The following is a 7317-nucleotide window of genomic DNA, read 5'->3' as shown; positions in this document are numbered from 1 at the left end:
GCATTCCCTGATATGCTTTCTAGGTTGCTATTTTAGAAAAATTGTTAATATACTAAAAATAAATATTTTTGTGGCAAGATTTCTGGTGGTTCAACAATTGAGTTTTTCTAAGACTAATACACTATGTTTTAATTTGTCCACTGGCATAATAGAGATTAAACAGCCCTAAAGTGTTAAAAGTATTAAAAGGTTTAGAGTCTAACATGTCTAATATGCAGTCTAATATGCAGATAATTGTATTGAGGGTTGTGCATATGTGGCTTCTCTATTTCTGCATGAAAATTTCTTTTTCTCTAAATAGGAGGTAAATGTTTTCAACTTTTTCTTAGCAATCAATGTGAGTGACATATTCATTGCTAGAATCAGTTACTATACACAGAAATAATTTCCCAGTTTTTTTTAACCTACCAAAATATATTGCATTTCATGTTATACACAGTTTTAAACAACAGGAATACCCATCCATTTGCTAATAAAATTCATATTTATTGTGGAAATATTTATGGTTACATCAAAAATCGAATACGATTTTCTTCACAAATCAAATTTTTTTAAAACTGGAAACAATTTTTATTACCCGAATGTTGTCACATAATTGAATATTTCTCTACCTTGCACACAGTTATTGTTTTCTCGATAGAAAGGCTGTTTCTTATCATGTGGTGAGGGCAAGTGTTAAAATCCTGATTTGAACAGAAGAGTTAAATGTGGTAAAAATGCCACAGGGCTTTCAGGTGAAAGCAGTACATTGGAACATGGCTTTTGCTCTCAGTTATTAGGAATGTATAAATGTCTTTTTATTAAAAAATGCAAAATAAATTATTTGTCAGCGCGATAGATGACAGCTGTAAACCATTATTTACTGTCAATTGAAACAATGATTATGAAGATAAATAATGATTTAATAATTTATCTAAATATTTATGATAATATTTAGCAAATAGTGATTGTGGAGATTTTCTTAAACATTGGCCAGCCTATTCGTCAGTCATTTTCCTTGAAGTTATTGGTGAGGGGCACTACCTTGAGCTTCCTCATTTAGTTCATTAATAGTGGTGAGGCAGTATCCTAGGGATTAGAACATGCTACCTGGCATTCCGCCCATTCCACCTATTCTAGAAGCCTTCTCTTTGAGAATTTCTATGACTACAGTTTCTGCCATAGTTAACAGAGTGGCCACTCCAATAACATCTGGCAACATCCACTCCAAAAACAACAGTTTTTTCAACCATAGTTGGATCCATGATTTCTTTTTCCATCATATTCACATAATCTCCAAACATGGTCATAACTAACTTCTGAGGAACTTCAAATAACTTCTCAGTTATCAATGATCCTTTAGCACCTGCCTTCTTAGCAATGGTCATTCCAGGGATTTCGAGTGTTATTTTAATGATTTATATATTGATTTTTGATCTTCATTAGCTGGAGGTAGTGAGTCCAAGGCTGGAATGCATCAAAGTGGAGCACAAACCCCTTCTAGAACTATTCCTTCTTCAACAGCAGCTCATAGCATTAAGGACATCTGTAACTTTCTTTTCATTCATTTCAACACCATCTGTCCCACCAACTTTCAGCATAGCTACTACATTTGAGTAGTAGTTTGATCATTTGGTTTCCTTTTCATATTTGAGCCTTCCCATCTTTTCCTTTCAAGAGCATAAAATCATCTTTGGTCACAATGACTTCTCCAACTTTTCCTGAGTTCTGAGTCTGAATATCTTTAAGATTTAATGTCAATCCTTCTCCTAGCATAGCCATGTCTTTAATCTTGTTCTACTGTCACCAAAACCAAGAGCTTTGACCATTAACAACCTGAAGACCAGCTTTTAGCCTTTTCAAATTGATGAACTGAGACCTTCTCTATCAACATCTTCAGTGATTATGAACAATGGCTTCCGGTGAACATTCGCAATTTCAGAAGCAAATTTAATTTGCTGGAAGCTAGAAATTTTCTTTTTACTCAACAGAACATAGGCATCTTGGAATTCACATTTCTGACCTTTTGATGTATTAATAAAATATGGAGAAATGTAACCTCATGACTTCATCATTTAGTACTTTTCCATCCTTTAATCTGGTAACACCCTTTCCGCTAGCCTTCTTCATGCATCAGAAATGATGTTACCAATTTATTTGTCTCCATTTGCAGGAACCATTGGAACTTGAGCAATTTCTTTAGAGGTGGTCACAGGTTTAGACTGTCCATTACAACATCAAAAGATCATATCACACCTCTCCTTATTTACACAGGGTTGGCATCTTTGCTAACCTTCCCAAAGCCTTCCTTGGAAACAGTGTGACAGCACAGTAGCAGCAGCAGGGATGCCATCGTCAGCCTCCTCATTTGCATTACTGGCAACATCTCAAACAAGTTTAGCAGCAATATTTTTTATATTTAGGCTTTAAATCAATGGATTTTGTGAGGGTCACACCATCTTCTGTTGCTCTTGGACTTCCTTAGCTCTGTTCAATAATAGCTGTTTTTACCTTTGGCCCATAGCATGGGATAAAAGGTATACATATACTTGGAAGCATTACGAGTCAGGAATCTGCACCAAATTTTACATCCTTAGAATAAGCCAGAGTGAGATAGGAGCTAGCACCTTGTACACTTGCCTTATCTCACAATGCTTTGGGTAATCAAAGCATTTCTGTGGTGTGCAGGCAGCCACTCAGGCCGTTTGTGGAGAGACAGGGAAAACTACATTTTTTACTTTGTTATTCATTTAATCCTGAGATATCCTGATTTAAATTGAATACAATTAAAGAGAATGCCTAGATGAGTAAAATTCATCTCCTATGTATATTATAAACATTATTTCATGCCCTTATAGTAGATACATTTGAACACAATTTTCTATTGAGTAAAACAGGGTCGATGTTTACAGTTGCAAATTAAGAACTGATGAAACCTACAAATAAAATGTGCAAGTTATACTTTAGGAATTATCCCTGACTTATCAAGATGACAGTTACTTATCTATCCTCAGTTTTCTGAAAAGTGAATTGAAACTAAGTTAATTTTAAAAACAAGGCAAAGAGCCTTCTGTGCACTCAAAACTTGAGATATAAACTCACCCACATAATATTCATTAAATTCACTAATCAGGAGATACTCTGACCTTAACTCAGACTACCTCTTTTTAGTGTATGAACAGTGTCCTTGTGTAAAAATCTTTAAAGCCCTCTGTATTTTATTTCAAACATTACATGTTGTTAATAATTAACATTGCTTTAATAAGCTTTTCCCACGGCAGAAAAGTATGCAATGTTTTCAGATAAAAATTTTAAGATGGCTTTGTCTACTTCGTGTTATAGTAAAAGCTAGTTTCCTAATTATTTACTGTGTAAGTGTTTTATATTTTTCTAATACTGATCTAACCAATGACATTAAAACTTGTTTCCTAAAGTCCAAAATATCAATGTTTAATAAATGTGTTAATAAATGTATGTATATGTACAGGAATGTATAAATTATACATATATATATTAAACATCAAAGAACTTTTTCCATAATTAAAATTTTGTTTCTTTTTCCCAAATCAAATGTAAAGCATAAGAGAAAGATAGGAGTTGTGGTTTTTGTTGTCGTTGTTGTTGTTGTTGTTGTTGTTGTTTTCACTGCTGCCTCCCCAGGGCTTAGAGCCATACCTTTTACATAAAAGTCTGGTCAAATATATGTTAAAATGTATGAATAAAATATTACCCACTAAAGACCATCCTATCCCTGCCACTGTGAGTGAGCAAACAAAAAAATACTTGACTGAGAAATGCTCATTGCTTATTTATACCCTTTTACTCTATGAAGTTGGTTTTTGCTGTGGAATGTCAGTAGGGCGTTAAAATCCATGTTTATCTCTTCATTCTGCTGGGGGCAAGAAGAACCCTCAGCTTTGGCAGCAATTAGCCACCAAAGGGGGGAATTCATTCAGAAGCTAAATGAGACCCCTGGGGAGCTGTTAGAGATCTGAGCTCCTGAGAGCGGAGGGCTGGGGAGACTGAGGCAGGCCCACAGACAAGCAGGTCCTGCAGATGAACCATGGCTAGGGGAAGCCACAGTGGAAAGAAGCTATAAGGAGGTTAAAGGCACCGGACTTCTCAGGGAATCTGGTAACCCGGGTGTCTTTCTCTCAGGGGGTGAAAAGCAAAGGCCTTGACTGCCAATTTCTTACTGAGTCAGAAAGTTGATGAGGAGTAATGCTAGGAAGCCAGGGTGCCCACTGGTCCATCAGACCTTCAACTCCACAAAAAAGTTGTGTGTGTGTGTGCGTGTGTGTGTGTGTGTGTGTTTATTTAAGAAGTGAAAAAAAAAAAAAACTTTAAAGCAAACACTCCAACTTCCCACCTTCCTAATGTGGCCCCCGTTCCCATCTTGGTCTGAGAAGATCCAGGCCAAAGAGCTGTCCTCCATCTCTTGCCCCAGCCCAGTCACCTCAAAGAGCCGGCAGGACAAAAGGTGACAGATGGCCTCCTCTTGTCCTCTGTCCCTCCTCCCTGCAGCCAGATGGAGAAGTGAGTGTTGGCTCCCTCTGCCCCCAAAGAACCGCTGACACTTCCCTGCCCCTCTTCAGGGTGAAATAAAGCCGGAGAGCCTTAGGCTTATATCATCCATTCTAGTGGCCCAAATCGTTCTTTCTGGGGTGCGCATTTGGAGGCCATAGGTCCCCTCCACAGTCAGGCCTTGACCTCCAGCTTGCATTCCATGCTGGGAAGAAGGAGGCCTGGTTTGTCCTACCTGAGGAAAGGGTAAGATCAGAGCCACCCTGGAGGGTGAGGCCACCTTCTTCCCCAGACTAGAGCTGTCTCTAAGGCTTTGTTTTGTTTTAGAAAATCTTTTTTTTTTAACGTGTATTTATTTTTGAGAGAGTCAGAGATACAGCGTGAGTGGGGGAGGGGTGGGAAGAAAGGGAGGTACAGAATCAGAAGCAGGCTCCAGGCTCTGAGCTGTCAGCACAGAGCCCCTCACTCACAGACCGTGAGATCATGACCTGAGCAGAAGTTGGACTCTCAACCAACCGAGCCACCCAGGGACCCCTGTCTCTAAGGTTTTGAAGCGACTAAAGCTTTATTAGCCAACAAACAAACAAACAAACAAAAAAGTGAAGGAACCAGCTCCCCCCAGGTAGGGCGCTGATGGCTGAGCCAGAAAGAGAGAATAATGTCCTGCAGCTGCTCTTCAAGGAAAAGGCTCTCATACAGGCAATGGTGGTGACTTGGGACAAATTTTGGACGGTTCACAGCTGCTGGGGAGAACAAATGGCCCTGAAGATATTCAGTTGGGAGGACGCTATAATTGCTGTAGCTTTCCACCTTGTCAGGTGTCAAATTGTGGCCCCAGGGTTGCACCTGGAAGCCCCTGTTCTCTCCCAGACCTGCTGGCCTCCGGGAGGGTCGGGGCTTTGCACTCCAGGCATGCGCAGTTCACCTCCTGGTTTGGCCTCAGGTGCGCCTTTCCAGCGGAGCGTTTGGGCGTGGACCTTGCTGGGCCTCTGCGAGGAGGAGCTGCTGCACTGTGAGTCTGATTGTGAGATTATGTGTGGACGGGTTGTGGGGTCGGGGGTATTGGTGGGGGTCAGGAGGATTGGTGTTGCGGGATGGGTCGCATAAACCAGACTCCTTACAAGTGAGCCTGGAAGGCAGGGGCTCTGGAGCTAGGGGGCAACTAGGCGTTTCCTCGTCCCAGGACCCTCCTCCAGGTCCTGTGGAACTCCCGCTGTCTCCGGGCTTCCTCTGGGTACGGGATGTATAGACTGGGGCCTGATTCTGCCGTTTTCTGAGCTGTCTGCGAGGCTCAGCCGGTCCTACCCTAAGCTTCTGGTGTGGGTCCCTGGTACTTGCCTCGCCCGGAGGCTCGCACCCCGCAACTGGGCCGTGTTTGCCGGCATGGAAACTTGGAAACTGCATCCACTGGCACCAGCCCTGCTCTTTGGCCCAGAGGACTAATTCAAACCACAGAATATAGCATTCATTACAAAACAAACAACAACAACAAAAAGAAAAAAACACCCAAAACTCACCTCTGGAAACAAATGAGTTAGAATTAAAACACCTTTCAGATGTTCGTAGTTCAAAGGCTCCTTCTGACACTTAATTAAAAGGCAGATGGAGCTTGAAGAAAGAAAACAGGAAAGCCAGTCCAGAAGGAAAGCAAAGGAGAAAAGGAGAGGGACTGCTAGGGGGAGGTAAAAGGTTTCTTTTTGCTTTGATCTATAACCTGTGGTCTGGATCCAGTTTTATGGTATGGCATGAGGTAGGGAGGAATTAATGCAATTTTCATCACCAACTCATAGACGTGCTGTGGCACACAAGAAGTTTGGTTATGCAGCCATCACTATGTTTTCCAAACAAATCCACAAATTTAGAAATACTGGAAGGCTCTCCCATTGCATTGACTAATTAAGCAGTAACTCCCAGAGACATAGTTTCAAATGTTTGAAAAGAAATTGCTCTTGTAGATTACTGTATATCATCATGTCCTAGGAACCCCTGGAAATAAGAATGGAAGCCACATGACAGTACATCGGATGCAATAACTCAGGAGCACACACGGAGCAAATCATTTTCATTAAATTAAGGAGATTGATTTTGATTGCTTTATGAGGTCGGGATGGGGTGGGCAGAGGGAGTAGATAGCACATTAGAACCGATAGCACATAGCTATTGCGTGGAATGGGTCTCGAATCATTTAATTTTCCTGGTAAATGAAGTAGTGATCACAGGGTGCTGGCATAATCCGGGATGTCTAGCCCACAGGTACTGACATCCCACATGTCTCCTGATGTAGTAAAAACGCCTTAGCATTTTATGTCCCACCATTCCTTTAACGTTGCTCCCGGGCAGTCACCTCCTATTGCCCACATGAAAATTCAAGCAAGTATGTGACTTTGATGGTTATAAAAATGTGTCATTCATATCCCTTTCTGGCAAACAGCTTTGTTTTCTGATGGTTCAGCCCTTCTGAATCTACCACTGATTTCCATGGGCTGCTCATAGCCAATGCTGCACCCAACGGATATCCTATTCTTATGCAAGGTATAAGATTCCCCTCATAGGCAACTTTGACTCTAAGATCTTTCATCTGTCTGGAAAAAAAACTTTCTGAGAGATGTTCTACAGGCTGAGACACTTTTCACCCTGGCTCCTTCAGGGAGACAGGCCTAACACCTTGCTTTCAAGTCTGAAGTCTCTCCCAGCCCTCTCTGGCTCCGACTCTTTCTCTTCAAAAAATTTTGCCCAAATATGTATGTATAATCTTAGTGTCTACTTCCTTAAGTCCTCAAACAGTGTCTTCCCTAAAAATTACAAACATTATCT

At 40.9% G+C, this 7317-nt stretch overlaps 1 pseudogene; it reads right to left on the bottom strand.

Annotated features, from left to right (window-relative positions):
* Window positions 1-1075: 1075 nt before the first annotated feature.
* Window positions 1076-4414, bottom strand: LOC115305142 (annotated as a pseudogene).
* Between the last annotated feature and the right edge of the window lie 2903 nt (window positions 4415-7317).

Source organism: Suricata suricatta, chromosome 10, assembly GCF_006229205.1.
Source record: "Suricata suricatta isolate VVHF042 chromosome 10, meerkat_22Aug2017_6uvM2_HiC, whole genome shotgun sequence".
Classification (NCBI taxonomy): Eukaryota; Metazoa; Chordata; class Mammalia; order Carnivora; family Herpestidae; genus Suricata; species Suricata suricatta.
This window is presented reverse-complemented; position numbering and strand designations above follow the sequence as displayed.